Source organism: Elaeis guineensis, chromosome 9, assembly GCF_000442705.2.
Source record: "Elaeis guineensis isolate ETL-2024a chromosome 9, EG11, whole genome shotgun sequence".
NCBI lineage: Eukaryota > Viridiplantae > Streptophyta > Magnoliopsida > Arecales > Arecaceae > Elaeis > Elaeis guineensis.
The window spans coordinates 95,131,420-95,147,688 of record NC_026001.2 but is presented as its reverse complement, the minus strand read 5'-3'; positions in this window follow the sequence as shown (position 1 = coordinate 95,147,688).

The window sequence follows — 16,269 nt, the reverse complement described above, 5'->3', positions numbered from 1 at the left end:
CCACAAAAAGAGATACACCACAATCAAACATTACTGAGTCCCATATACGCAGTATGGATGCTTTTGTTTTCCAGAATGATGTTCCCATGTTCATGCATGTACAAGTGCACCAGTGCTCATGCATGTATAAATTTTTTGTGCTCTCTGAGATGCTGGGATGTATTCACCACCTATGATCACTGTTGAGGGTGGGCAACTGTGCATACAGGGAAGGATGGGGAAAGGGATTGCATATTTTAATCCTCAAGATGTAAGGTAGTGCCTTTAAGGAAAAAAAAAAATATTGGCACAAATAACGTCCAATAAAAATAGTTATAATATTTGGCAGGTCGGACCAACTATCTAATGTGCATCGTGAGGCTAACCAAGTGGCAGATCATCTGGTCCGTAAGGCATTGGTGGGTGATTTTACTTATCATTCATGGTCTGATTTTGACTCGTATTGTCAGCTATTACTCCAGGTCGATGCTTATAGGGTGTCCTTTCTATGGGATATTTAGTTTGGGATTCTAGCTAACAATGATTCGCAAGCATGTCTGCATTTTCACATCACTCTTGGTTTTTTTGGATGGCCTATTGGCTCCTCCACCATTTCTCTGCTCTCTTTTGGTATCAGGATTTCAGCTTTTCAACCTTGGACATTGCAAATTTCAGATGAGAATAATGCTATGGATTGTACTCACTGTTGCCTATGGCTGATGCACCGCTACTGTCATCTACAACTGATGACTATGACGTTGGATCTTGCTTACCCTATTTTTAATGGGTTTTTGGTTCAATTGCTTCACTTAATTGCCAAATTCTATTCAATTGCTTGCTCATTGCATACACTTCCTACCATTCTGTTGCAGGAAGCTTGATGAGCACTTATACACGAACATCTCTTCCCCATTCCTCTATCTGGCTGTTTCATGGCACATTGCAGTATTGCTTCTCTACCCTTCTTTGCTTGTTTTTTTGCTATTTTCCACAGGTTTAATTTGCTGCTCATACCAACATCGGGTACAAGAACAATGCTGATCAGGCAAAGCAGGTGGTTGATATCTCAGTTTCGTAACATTATTTGGCCACTGACTACTATTACTTTTCCCAAATTAAGCTGCAGATATATTTATCAGATCACCTTTCAACTCGAGTTCTTCATGCCTCATGCTTGCTGCTCTGTTATCTGTTTCATACATCTTTTGGGCGCATGTTCAATATTGGCCGGTGCACTCTCTACTCATCTGTTCAATATCATGACAGTATCAGCTGCTTTTATGTTTCCAGTTTATCATCTTTGAGGAGTACATTCATTATTGCAATCTTATGCTTTTTGTTATCGGTTCCGTACATACTTTTCATATTTTTCGATCAGAATTCGATACCACAGGATGTAGCAGAAAGAAAAAAGAAACAAAATAAAAAATATAATACAAATATATGGATCGGTCTCAAGTCTACCTTCACGGAGCGTGCAAGCTTTACTATGAGAGAATAAAATAAAATCAATACAAGAGGAACTCATCACTCAATCCTTGTACAAGAGTCTCTCAAGAATAAGCCCCAAAATCTTCACAAAAGCTCTCTGAAATCTCTGTTGAAGTCTTTCTGCACCCCCAGAACGTCACCAGCTCTCCAACGTAATAAATGGTTCATCAATCGGAGTTATATTGGCTTCAAAATCACAAAAATATTGTTTCAGTAGGAAATAAAGTCTCAATCAAACTTAGAATTATCCGTGGCCATCCGATCGTCACCGGCTCGCATCAGAGCCATCCGATTGTGCAAAACAAGGCCACTGATCATCTAATCAAACCCGAAATCATCCTCAGCCGTTCGATTATGACCGGCTGTGATCTGGCCTGTCGGATCGCGTAAAAAACCATCTAAACCACGCGTGCACGGCGACTTCGATCCACGTGGCTCTCATGGACCGCCAGCGCCCTGCGATCCATGATGGACTATGTAAGCACTGGGCCGGCTTGTGCACATTGCGCTGGGCCTGCCCGCATGCTGGGCTACATGCACCTGCGTGCGCGTCTCCGCCGGGCCCGACCGCACTCCGCCGGTCCCCGCCAGTGGCCGCCGCCGCCGCCTCGTGCACAGTGTCGCTCTCTTTCGTGCATATCTCCTTCGTCTGGACTCCATTTGGACTGTTCTTGAACTCGTTGGACTCCGTTTTTCATCTTGAATCTCACTGTGGGCTCAATGTAGACCGAATCTTGAGGCATATTTTCTAACAATCTCCACCTCGACTTGATATTTGGCCTCCACTTGTCTCTGAGAGTTTGTGATCCATCTCACCCCCATGCCCTAAGGCATGTCTGCTGTCTCATGGATGGGCAAATGTGAGAGTCGAGCCAGGTCGTTCGATCCCACCTCCATCATAGGCTATGTCCACTTTGATCAAAGACCTACTGGGGGTATCATCATGCGGCAATAGGAATCTCACCCTACGACGTCGCCTTCCTCTTGAGTCTCTCATCTAGTGCTCGATCCACCTCCACCTGGAGCTCCACCTCGCTCTAGGCTCCTCCTGACTCCTGAAGCTCCACCTCGTACTAGATTTTTCGCTAGGTAGTAATGTCCTCTCTTTCCTCTTCTTCTCCTCCAAAACAATCCTATCGCCATACAACACCTTCTGGATTCCTCCACCGGCTACCATCTTGTAGCCTCTCGAATCCAGTCTGCTCAATGAGATAAGATTCTATCTGAAATCGGATATGTATCGGATCTCCCCCAATCTCCTCACTTCACCATCATGTGTCCTCCAGCTGACCGTCCCGATGCCTCTAATTGCACAGCTTGATTCATCCGATAAATAAACAGTGCCCTCACTGCTCTCCAGAGAGTCAAACTGCTCCTCTCTGCAACATATATGATAGGTGCATGTAGAATCTAAAATTCACTACTGGAAAAAAGTAGATACCTCATCAGATATTTTTAAGGCATCATTCTCTGAGTCACTACCGGCCGTCACTGCAGTAGCCCTCATTCGATCCCTAAGTTGAGGCAATCTTTGGCTAGATGTCCCAACTCATCTCACCGGTAACATTTGATCTTGCTCAAATCTCTCGTCCTAGACTTGGATTGCCCTCATCCCGATCTCCTGTCACTCTGTCTGTCACCTCCTGCTCCTCCAAAAATCACCAAAGCTGAGCTGCTGCCTGAGTTCGAAGCTAGATTCTCCCTCCTGAGAATCTCATTCTGGAGAATCACCGTGGTGACCTCGTCCATCTTGATGGTGCTCTTCTCCACTAGAAGAGCAATCACCAAGGACTCATACGAAGGGAGAAGCAACACTAGCAAGACTAGCACCCTGGTCTTCTCCTCAATTTTTTTGTCAATGCTAAGGAGGTCGGTAAGGATCTTCTGGAAATGGCTAAGATGCTTCTGCACACTCTGTCCCTTAGTCATCCGCAGCTGGTAGAGCTATCTCTAGAGGAAGAGAGTATTGGTGAGAGACTTCGTCATGATAACTCCTCGAGCTTCGACTACAGCATCGTTGGGGAAGTCTCGTCAAGCACATGGATCACCACCTCATCTGCTAAGTACAAGCGGATCGTACTCACCGTCTGCATCTGGAGCCGCCTCCAATCCTGTACCTCTATGGTAGTTGGCTTCTCCTCGCATAAGAGAGCATCGATCAATCCTTGCTGGATGAGCACGTCTTTTACCCCTGCCTGCTACAAAAAGAAATTGCTCTTTCCATCAAACTTGTTGATTTTCATCTTGATTGTGCTTATCTTCTCCATCTTCTATTTCGTTCACCATCGCTGCAACCTATGCTCTGGCACCACCTTGCTTTGATACCAATTGTTGCGCCATCAGGATCCGGTACCACAAGGTGTAGTAAGAAGAAGAAACAAAACAAGAAACACCATATAAATATGTAGATCAGCCTCAAGCCTACCTCTACGGAACATGCAAGCTTCACTATGAGAGAATAAAATAAGATCAATACAAGAAGAACTCACCACTCAACCTTTGTACAAGAGTCTCTCAAGAAAAAACTTCATCCTCATAAAAGCTTTTTGAAACCTCTGTTGAAGCCTTTCTGCATCTTCAAGATATCACTAACTCTCCAACGCAATAAACGGTTCGTCAATCGAAGCTATATAGGCTCCAGAATCACAAAATTATTATTTCAGTAAGAAATAGAGTCTCAATCAAGCCTAAAATCATCCGTGGCCGTCCGATCATCACTGGCTCGTACCAGAGCTGTCCGATCACACAAAATAGGGCCACTAATTACCTGATCAAATCTGAAATCATCCTCAGTCGTTCGATCGTGATCGGCTGCGATCTGGACTGTCGGATCATGCAAAAAACCACCTGAACCACGCGTGGACCGTGATTTCAGTCCACGCGGCTCCCATGGACCGCCAGCGCTCCGCGGTCCATGGTGGACCGCGCGAGCGCTGGGCCTGGGCACCCCACGCACGAGCTAGGCCGGTCGGTGCATGCCCGTGCTGGGCCCGCCCGTGCCTGGGCCGCACGCGCCCATGCTGGGCTCACTCATGCGCTGGGCTGCGCGTGCTTGTGCGCGCGTGCATCTCCACCGGGCCCGGTGGCACTCCGCTGATCTCTGCCCGTCCGCTGCCGGCCGCCACCACCTCGTGCATCGTGCTGCTCTCTTTCACATGTATCTTCTCCATCTAAATTTTGTTTGGACTGTTATTGGGTTCATTAGACTCCATTTTTCATCTTGAACCTCACTGTGAGCTCAATGTGAACCGAATCTTGAGGTATATTTTCTAACACTCACTTTCTGAAGTTTTGATCTATGTTTATAGGATGTGCTTCGGGTAAATATTCAGCTTTTGTACCTGCAATGGATTGCATTTGTATGGCAGTCTATTTTTGATTTTAATTTTAATTTTAATTTTAATTTTGATTTTGGTTTGTACGTCTCACCTTCCTACATTATCCCTTTCTATGGAAAAAAAAAAAATGGGAAAGGAAGTTAGCTGTCATTTGTGAAGAGTGAGTTGGGAGGAGTTACGATTATTTATTGCGTTTGAGTCTAGACGGGAGCTTGTGGTCACATCGGACAACGTACACCTGTTTGTCCTATTACGTCACAAAAAATTTTTGCAATGAAGTTCTCATCTTCTTTTTTCCCCCTATCAGCGGACGTGAAATTCTTTCTATCATTTAAATAAAAAATTCTTTATATTAATTTTCCTAATTTGAACTTTAATTAATTGCTTAATAACTAGACTTTTGCGTCCGTGGGCTCTTTCTCACATGACCTTAATTCAAGGATCATGTTAAGATCCTGCCTAAAAACCCAAGTGTTTAGGAAGATGGGCTCAAGGGTATGCAAGCGCCAGAAGAGTTTTTAAGCTTTCCAATATGTGACTATTTTGGAGGGAAAAGAAATGGCTGGTTAGAAACAGATAATGAACAGTTATAATCTGCCAAGAATTATTTCTCAAACTTGCCAATGCATGAGTTTAGTTTAGGGCATTATAAAAAAAAATATATATTAGCAATGACTTTTAGCAACGGCAAATAAACCGTCGTTCATAACGCTCTTTATCAACGACATGTTACAACAAAAATCTGTTCCGTTGCTAAAAGGATGTCTACTTATTAGTGATGGCTTATTTACTTCTGCCGTTACTATAAATTTAATTTTAAATATTATCTATCAGCGATAGTTTTAGCAACGAAAATTAGCTGTCACTAATAGTCTGCCCTAAAATTCCTCCCTCGAGTCCCCGATCGTCCTGTTCTTCATCCATCGCTGCCCCTTAAACTGCTACCTCCATCCCCGATTTTCGCCCCCCGCACCACCAAGGCCACATCGCCATGCTCGAGACCCCGCACCGTCGTCCCTTCATCGGATCCAGCATCCCCATGCCGGATCGGTCATCATCGATCTCGTGCCGACCCTCCCTATTCTTTCCCACCTCCCACCTCCTCCTCGGCGCAATCGGACACTTGTCAGAGCCCTGTCTCGATGCCCCGACCTCCCCCTCTTTCCGACCTCCCATATTCTTCCCCTGCCGTCGTCCCCACGTCGAATCGGGCATCCTCGCGCCAAATCGAGCTTCTCCTCATTGGATCTGCCGTCCCAAGACTCCCCCCTTCTTCCCTTACTGCACCGTTGAAATATCGTCATTGGAAGCCGCCATCCGCAGTCCCCCGCCGCGTCCTCTTCTTCCCTGCACTGCTAGGTGACTTTTAGTGACGGCGATGGAGCTGTCACCACATGCCATTTCTTTCTCTTAATTTTTTTAATATTTAAATTTATATTTATCAGATTTATTTGTAATATTTGATGTAATTTGTGCACAGAAAGTGCATTCTCAATCATTGGCAAGATCCGAACGAGCACCGTTGTCGTATGAAACTTCGCATTCGATGGTGCTCTCGAGAGGTGGAATCACTCTGGAGAGTTCTCCGACGAGAGTAGCCTCACTACCTTCGACGGTCGTGGTTCGAGGTTGGACTGCTGCTGGATCGGCTTTGACCTGCTCATTTACTCCGATGGAAATAATATGGACTGGTCCGATTGGATTCAGTCGAGCTCGAACCTCATATTTTAAAAGTTTCTAGGGTCTAGATTCGGCCCGAAGTTCAAAAAAATTTTCAGACCATACTCAGGTAGGGGTGTGGTCCAGCCCAATCCGACCTATTTGCAGCTCTATTTGCAATGTTGCTTGGTACTTTGAAACCTCCAGGATGAGATTTGTCTTTGTCTACATGCTGGTGTGCTAGCATGGCCTAGTCATCTGACACGTCACAAGTCCGTATGCGCGAAACGTGCATCTTGGCCCTCTCCATTTGCAATGCTGCTCGATACTTTGAAACCTTCTAATTAAAAATTTTAAAAATATTAGATTACATAGAACTATAGATCTATCTTTTGATTAACGTACATATTATAAGGCATCCGTATATTAATATATTTTTGTATGGATGGAATAATTATGTATATTGGTCAATTGATTGTCCAGTATGGACAGTTTGAAAAAGATAATTAATTCTATAGGTCATTACAGTAATCAAACGGTATGGTAAAGATTTGAAAGAAATTTTGAACATGATTTTTCTTTAGTTTTCCTCACACATCTTATGCCATATGAGAGAGAACTTAGGAGATATACTGTCAAAATTTCTTTTAGCCCCTATTGCATATCATTTGATTACTGTACTTGACCTATAAAATTAATACAATTTCTAAATGGGATAAGCCTTTTATACCTATTAGTTGATGGTAAGATGCAATTATTATATAAGTCATTCGAAATATTAAAATAATCATTTAGCAATTGTATTTTATTTGTATATGCAGAATCCTTAGGTAGTGCACCATGAACCATAGTTGGATGGACTATCGAGTAGTCGATAGGATAATTTTTAATAAATATAAAGAGGATATAGGGTACTTCTGTGAGTATGCTTTTGAAAATTCGGTACTCTTATATTAAGAGGGGGCTGTTGCCCTTGTAAGAGATGTGACAATAGAGAAATGCTTGATAAGGATACAATGACTGTCCATTATATAGGAGTGAATTTATGCCAACTATAAGTATTGATACTTATATGGGGAGACATAGGAGACAGTTGCAAGGGTTAGAAATGAGCAGAACATAGACATAGATAGAATGATAGACATGGTTATGGATGCTGCTGGTCCTGAATTTAACTAGGATATGGAGGACGATCCAGAAGCTGGCAGTGATGATTTTTATTGCATGCTGAGAGATGCTGATGAACCACTATAGTCAGAATGTGAAACACATACTATATTATCGGCTGTCAGAGTTATTGAACTTGAAAACTGAGTTTAATATGGCGGTCAACTGTTATGATAGAATGATAGTAATCATAAAGAAAATACTATCGAAGGATGAGCAGCTTGTTAGGAGTTTCTATGTTTCAAAAAAAATGATGAAAGAATTAGGCATGGGATACGAGAAGATAGATACATGTCGTAATGATTGCATACTTTTCTATAAGGAGGTCCAACCGAAGAGCTCATATGACATATGCGGTGAAAGTCGATTTAAGCCGAAGCAAGAGCGTAGGAATCAAAAAGACATACCATAAAAGGTTCTTCAATATCTGCCTCTCACTCCTAGGCTTCGAAGGCTCTACTTGTTCAAGAGTACTATCGGTTAGATAAGATGACACAAAGAAGGGATTTGCAAGTACCCGAGTTGATGTCTCATCCATTAGACAGTGAGGTATGGAAGAAATTTGATACTTGTCATCATTTATTTGCTCAGAAAAAATACAATGTCAGACTGGATCTATCTACCGATGGGTTTACACCGTTCAATCATGTAACAGCTCCTTATTCATGTTGGCCAGTCTTTATTACTTCATACAACTACCACCTGAGATGTACATGACAGAATATAATATCTTTCTTACATTAGTCATTACTGGACCATGACATCCTGGTCGGAGCATTGACGTATATCTAAGGTCTCTTGTTGATGAGTTGAATTTCTTATGGTTCGATGGCATACGTACTTTTGATGTATCAAAGAAGCAAAATTTTGTGATGAAGGCTATATTAATATAGACCATTAACGATTTTTCTACTTATAAGATGCTGTCAGGATGGAGCACTTATGGAAGGCTAGCATGTCCCTATTGTATGGAGAATACAAAACTATTTCAACTTGATCATGGTCGTAGGTCTTGTTGGTTTGATTGTCATCATCAATTTCTCTCCGAGCATCATTCTTTTCGAAAGCAGTGGGATAGTTTCAGAAAGAATAAAATAGGGAGAGATAAGGCACCCCTACGACTCAGTAGTATGGAAGTATTTGAGAGGGTATCCCAACTGAATGAAATCCAGTTTGGCATACTATTTGATAATCAGAAACTTCGGAGGTTCGATAGAATTTATAACTGGATTATGCAAAGAGGGGAATCTCTATCTAAGAAGCTAAGACCATTAGATTATAGGCCAACAAAGTACGTGACATGTTATAATGGTTGTAACGTAAATGGTTTCAAATTTCACATGCAGCAATATAGATATCATAAGAGTACAATGAATAGTGGTGTATGTATAAAGGGCAACTGGTAGGTAGAGGCGGAGAGTGACTATTATAGAATCCTCAAAGAAGTGATCAAGTTGACCTATCTTGGAGGTAATAATATTATTCTATTTAAGTACCGATGGTTTGATAATGATAATTGTATGAAGGTTGATCCACAGTATGGACTTATTGAAATCAAATATAGATAAAAAATATATATCAACGACCCCTTTGTGCTAGCTCAACAAGCTGTTCAAGTATATTATACTCCTTTCCATCAAGATAAAAAGAAAGAAAAGATTGGTGGGTTGTATGTAAAGTTAAGTCTCGAGCCATTCATTTTGAGCTCGAAGAAGAAGAAGAGTCCCATTTATTAGAATACTTTTAAGAGAATGAAACATTAGGAGTTCATCAGTATTTAATAGATGTAGAGTTAGATGCTCCAGAAATTCTCCTACATGATGGCCAACATGAGGAGGTAGATCATACTGAGTTTGTTTTTAAGGATAATCCTATCCAAAAAAGTGAAGAAGAGAAAGAAATGGAAGAAGAGGGAGAATCAGAAGAAGAATTCAAAAGGTACCAAATATCTGAAAAGGAAGATGAGTAGTCAGCCCCGAGAAGAAAGGAGTCGACCCCAAGGATAAAGGAGTCAACTCTGACACACTGGAGAAGACTGGCATGCAGCAGGAGTCGGCCCCCGGGTAGATGGAGCCATTTTTGAATAATTTTAATTATTTTATTTATTTTTCATACTTATCTTGCATTATTTTAATTATTACATTGCTTATCATATTTGTATAATTAATTCATGAATTTATTTATTTTTATTTTTAGAGGTTACAGGTTGAGTATTCCTAGAGAACGAAGTCGTGCTAGCCGAGAAGAAAGCTCCAAAGGAGAGAGCTTTCATGTGAGCAGCTCATATGGTTCTGTAGCACCTGCACCATAGGGTAAAATCTAACACTAGAAATTTTCCATTAGGTTATTTTATTTTTTACTATCTAATATGATATTCTTTATGATCTTTTACCACTCTTAGGTTCGGATAATATGGAGTCACCATTGACCTCATAGTCACATAGAGTAGCGGCCAGCTCTGAGCCTCAGCACCATGGTACAGGATTCATCTGGCTCGCGGCACCTTCGACTCGATCAGAGGATAGAGAGCTAGTGCACATTCAGAGCCACACATAAGTACTAGATCTTCGAATAATATTTTTAAATTTTTTTTACTATTTTAGAATTAATATTTATTATTCAAAATCAATTTTGTAGGATATTTAGGGAGCTTAGGGTGCCTCATGCCTTTATTAGGATCGTCCGACGATTGATGTCGGAGCTAGTGAACGAGTTCTCCAATTGGCCGTCGGGGGCTTGTGACCTTGTGTGAGAGATGTTCCTGATAAGTCAAAGGTGTTTAATTTTTAAATTCGCAGTACATTTGTATTCTATTTATTGATACATGTCATTTTTTATTTACAATCATACTACCGATTCGAGACTCCTTAGGATGAGGAGGCCAACCATCGGACCTTCGAGGAGGTTGCCACATGTCGACTCCGTGATGGGCTATACCATCTCAAGCCGTCCACCATTGAGTTCTCCAGTTCTGAGTCACTATCAGACTGAAAGTCTTTCACGGATCACTGGATGCGAAGGGATATTTAAGAGGTCCTTTGTGATCAGTGAAGTAGTAAGGAGCACTCCGATAGATGGCAAAGGGTCCGACAGAATCGGACCATCCAGTAGGATCCGATCAAGCACACCGACGACTTTGTTGGCACACATGTCATTGCAGATAGACTGATAAAAATTCTGTACTTATATTAATCTCATATTTGATCATATATTTATTTTTATTAATTTAATTTTATTATTTTATTGTAGACACGACAGCTGGATCATGTACTATGCCAGCTATAGTTGTGAGAGGTTACACACCAGTCAGGAGAACTAGTGATTACTTAGATTCTATGTCTAGACGGATCGCGATAATTTAAAAGATTATTTATTAATTTTTTATATGTAGTAATATGTATATTAGCATTAATGAATTTCTAAACTGTATAAATGAATTATGCAGAGTACGTTGTAGTGCGGCATAATAAGGACCGTCCTCTCAGCCCTTCCTTGACTTCATGGGATGGCTTAGAGCAATTAAAGGGGTTAGTAGGAGCCGAATCATAGGATTCAGGCATAGCTTCAATCCTCCAGCAGCTCGCTGATCTTCGATGTCCTCATCTCAGGCCTCGACGATCCAAATGTGGAATGATGCACATGTTAAGAAGGTCATACAGAGGCTTTTTCACTAGTGACCTTAAAGCTTCCGGAACGCCATCTATGATACGGTTGTTGAGATTCTCCGAGATCCACATCCACATCCATGCGATCAGCTGAGCTCATTATCACAGCCATTACAATAGGCAAATCAAGCAACATTAATAAATTTATTTACTTATTTTAAATTTATATATTTAGAAGCTTCACATAGTTAGGCTTGAGCCAGAAGAAGGGGATCTAGGGGTCAAAAGTTAATATACCCATTTGATAGATAGGATGAAGGTGTAGATATATCCGTATCATCGAATAAGATATGTAGGAATAATCCGTTCAAGAATCAGAGGAGTATATCGAAATATATCCCTCTGTACTGGTTTAGACTTAAGGAGGGAGGGAGGGGTACCCAAAGGGTCAAAATTCAATCTAACGATCTGATGGATGAACCGGAAGTGTTTATAGCTCCATATCATCAAATGGAGCGTGTATGAACAATCCATTCAAGAATTGAAGAATTATATTGAAATATATCCCTCTATATCGGTTTAGGCTTCAAGCGGGAGGGAGAGAATATCCAGGAGGTCAAAATTTAACTTAACCATCTAATGGAGTACTGGCTGGAGGTATCTATAGCTCTATATCATCGAATAAAATATATAGAAATAATTCGTTCGAGAATCATATCATATATATAAATATATCCCTCCGTAAAGGTTTAAGCTTGACGTGCATCAATTACTTTAATTTTATAATTTTAATTAATTAAGTTTTAAAGTTATTAATAATACTTTATTTTTTTTCATTATAGGATGCTGCGACATTCGATTTTCATCCACCTATTACTGTAGAGGACGTACAGGAGTAGGAGGAGGATCTCCGTTGATTTTTTTTTCAGTTTTGATGTAATGTATTTGATATTTGAGCAGTGTTATTTATACAATTTAATTTTGACATAATATATGATATTAGTTTTTTATTTATGATAGTGATAATTAATTGTTAGTTATTATAATATCTGTAAATATATGTTGCTTGTTAATTAAATTATAATCAATTTTAATATATATAATTACTGAAATTTTTTTAAAAAAATTATTAGTGATGGCTGTTGTAACGACAGTTTCATCACTAAAAGTCTATTAGCGATGGTTTATTAGAGACGAAGAAACCGTTGCTAATAATTTTTTTAAATTTTTTAATTTAAATTTAAAAAAAATATTATAAGTGATGAAATGCTGTTACTTAAAGTCGCCTCTAATAGGCTTTATTAGTGACCACGAGATCGTTGTCACTAATACATATTTACCAATGAAATTTTAGCGATGGCATTTTTATTATTAGCGATGATTTTTAGCCATTGTTAATAGTCTAATTTTTTATAGTGGAGGTGCAATCGATTCAGATGGATCGTAAATAAGTTAGGTCAGATGGGGATTGAATTAAAATATATTAAATTTAAATCTGACATATTTATTAATCAGATCAGAAGTTACAATCTAAAATTATGAGATTTAATAAATAGATAATTCCATCTAATCTTTTAAAACCCTTTGAATTGTTGTATCCAGAAAAAACAAAACATTTTTTTTTAACCGATTCTACGAGCGGGGCGGGGGAGATAAAAGAAGAAGAACAAAAAGAGATCCTGTGGTCTCTACTTCCACCAATTCCCCAATCTAAATCCATCAATGATGTGCGATGGCTCTCCCCCTTCTCCGCCGTCGACGGCTTCATCGTGGCTACCATTCACGATCCGGACACTGCCTCCTCCGCCCTCGAGATCCACTCCCTCACCGTCGATGCTGCAAATCCTAACAGTCCCCTCCTCCCCCTGCTGTATCTCCTCCCTTCGCTCCTCCCAGGCCCCTCACAAGCACCTCGTCACCACCGTCGCCACCACCCTCCTGGGCTCCTTCCACCTCCTCTTTGTTGACCTCCTCAATGGGTCCATCGATCGACTTTAGCCCCTTTCCAGAACAAATTAAAGGCAAAAAAATGACAGAGGAAGAAGACGAATCAAAAAAAAAAAAAAAAAAAGGAGGATAGAGGAAGTAAAAAAGGCTGGCATGGTAGGAAGTAAAAAAAAGCAGAGAGAAAACACTAATTGTTTCTCTCCTAAAAAAAATCCTAATCGCGATGGGGTGGGACCGTGGGATCGGGGGAATTAGGAAATAGGGCGAGCGGATGGTTTTAATTATAAATTCTCAATGAGATCGGCACTAGAGCACAAAGCGATCCCAATTTCCAAATAAAAATAGCCCAAGTCCAAGCGGCATCCAGCTCATTCATCATTTAAATGATATACATGCCAATCCATTTATTTAAAAGGATTAAACAAATCAGACTTCTAAAATTTGAATCTGATCAAAATATTAAATAAATTAAATAAATCAATTTATTTATAATTTAAATATATTTAATTTAAATTTAAATTTATTTATAATAGACCGAACATGAATCCAACTGATGGATCAAACCATATTTTGTCTGGCCTGGAGATAATCCGTTCTTGGGCTTTCAAACTTGGTGAGGGGGCAAAGTCCGGCCCTAAATATCTCAAGCCCAAATTTTATTAGACCGGCCCATAACTATCTGAGATCCTAGGTGGATGGTGGTTCCTAGGCCCGGACCCACCATCCCACCGACGCTCTCTAACATTTTCCATGTCTTCCACTCTTCTTCTCCACTTGTTGGTGATAAGACCCGAATTACCCTAAGGATTAAGGGAGAAGGAAAAGTCCAATAAAATGGACAGAATGCAACTACCCCACCACTTCCATCAGAAACTGACGTGTCCTCCAAAATAGATAAAAAGAAAGAAAGAGACTGATGTGATATTGTGATACTCGCAGCCTAATCAAGCTCTCATGTTGGTCCTTACCATGAAACACAAACACTCAAGGTAATTCAGTTCTTGGTTCATATGTGAAATGAATCTTTTATTCTTAGTCTTTTTCTTAATATCAATTTCGATCGACATCATAACCATCAACTTTTTTTGACTTATTAAGATAGCTCTCCATGCAAAAAAGGTCACAATTAGAAGGTGTAGAAATATCAATATGGATATTAAGCAAAGGTCACAATAATTAAAATACTTCAATATTAATATATACATCATATAATTACTTAGGATGGCTTTAACTGCTTTTGCTCACCATTGCAAAAGGTCACAAGTAAAAAGTGCACGCGTGAGATAATTCAGCGAGAATCATGGAATTTGATACTTTTCTCACCTGTAGTAAATCACCATAACCAGGAATAGGTTTAAGTGCCGGCATAAAGAACGAAATCAGGAAATCATGACACAACAAATTGAGCTTAATAACATCCTAAGTAATTATCGTTTCACCATGTCATTTTCCAGCAAAAACTATTTATTTTGGATGACAAACAGTAGAGCTTGGGAAGCTAGCTAAATGGGAATCATACTTGTTGCTTTGTTGCTTGCCACCCCAAGATTATTGCTAATAAAACAATAGCAAGTTCCACTTTCCAAGTGGCCAATAAGACCCACAAAGAAAAAAAATAACACCAGAGTATTCTTTCAACTATTCCCGTAGCCCCTCTAGAGCTGGAGTTTCTAGGCTTCTTTTCTTTATAAAAGAGGCAACAGAGTAACGTCATAGGATAGATAAAAAAAAGGGGGGAAGGGAGAAGTGGTTCACAGGTCATTCCTTGGCTTATAAAACTTGAGATATCTGATTAGTTGAGAGCTGAGACCAAGGCAATGAAGTTCTTGGTTCAATGCCCATGTTGCTCATGCTTCTGCTTCATGAAGGCCAAGAAGAACAAGCCCAAGGAGAAGGAAACCAAAGGTGATTGAAAGCATCAATATATTGCATTCGTTTTAGCTTTGATTATGTAAAGAGCCTTCCAAAATGTTGGAAGCTCCTTTGGAAAGAATGCTTCAAATGTACTTCATCAAGTGAATATGAAATAATCTGAGATCTTCTCTCAGATGTAATGTATGACTTGTTAGTCATTTGTTTCTTAGCCCTTTGATGATTTGTCCTTCTTCACCATTATTGTTTGATCAATAACCAGACTGAGCTGCAGAAGAAAATTTCAGAAGAAATTAAGGTCAAAAAATCTTAGAAGAGGTCATCTTTTTGCAACTCTTTACAATGGTTGGATGCTGTTTACAGTTCTGGTGTTTGTTTAGTTAGCTTGCAGGTTGAAATGGTTTCCAAAAGCCAAAAGCATGAGCTATGGGATATACCAACAAGGAAGAGAGAATATAGCTATTTTCAACTAAATTCCTTTTTCCAAATATATGGAGCTGCATCTCTAACATTAGATGAGACAGTTCATATGCCAAGGATTTTCGGATAAAAATTCTGTGAATTTTAGCTGTTTCTTCTTGACCAAAAGCTTAGGAGACTTTGCATTTTGTTTTGTGCACATGTTATGAATGCCACTGTCCTATGCTTTCAGTTTGTTATGACTACTACTATGAGATGAAATAAGAATAAGACAACAAAGAGATCTAATACTTCACAACAACAACTCCAGTTTCAACCCAAGGACAGCAAATTATGCAAAAACCTATTGCAGCCAAATTTTCCTTTTCCTAGAGCCAGCGAAGATGAGATGAAAAGGCAAGCAAGGAATACAGCAGATGCAAAATCATTGAAAAAAGTCATTGGAATAAATTCCTTTCACTGTTCTGACCCAAAAAAAAAACAAAAAACAAAAACTTGGTACCGAGCAAGATAAAGAAAGGAGAATATTTGATTAATCTGAAACATTTTGATCAAAAGCAGTTCTCTAGCATTTAATTATTTTAGCATTTTAACAGAACCTTTTTTTCTTTTTTGAGGGAAAAAGGATTGGACTGTGTCCAATCTGCTAAGAATCTTTTCTCTGTCTTTTCTTTTTTTTTAATTACTTTGAGGAGAAAGAAACTTTCAGAACCTTGAGTCTCCTCTATGAGTGGTTATACTGGATGAAAACACATATAGATTGACTGGACACTACAACTACCATGTTTAAT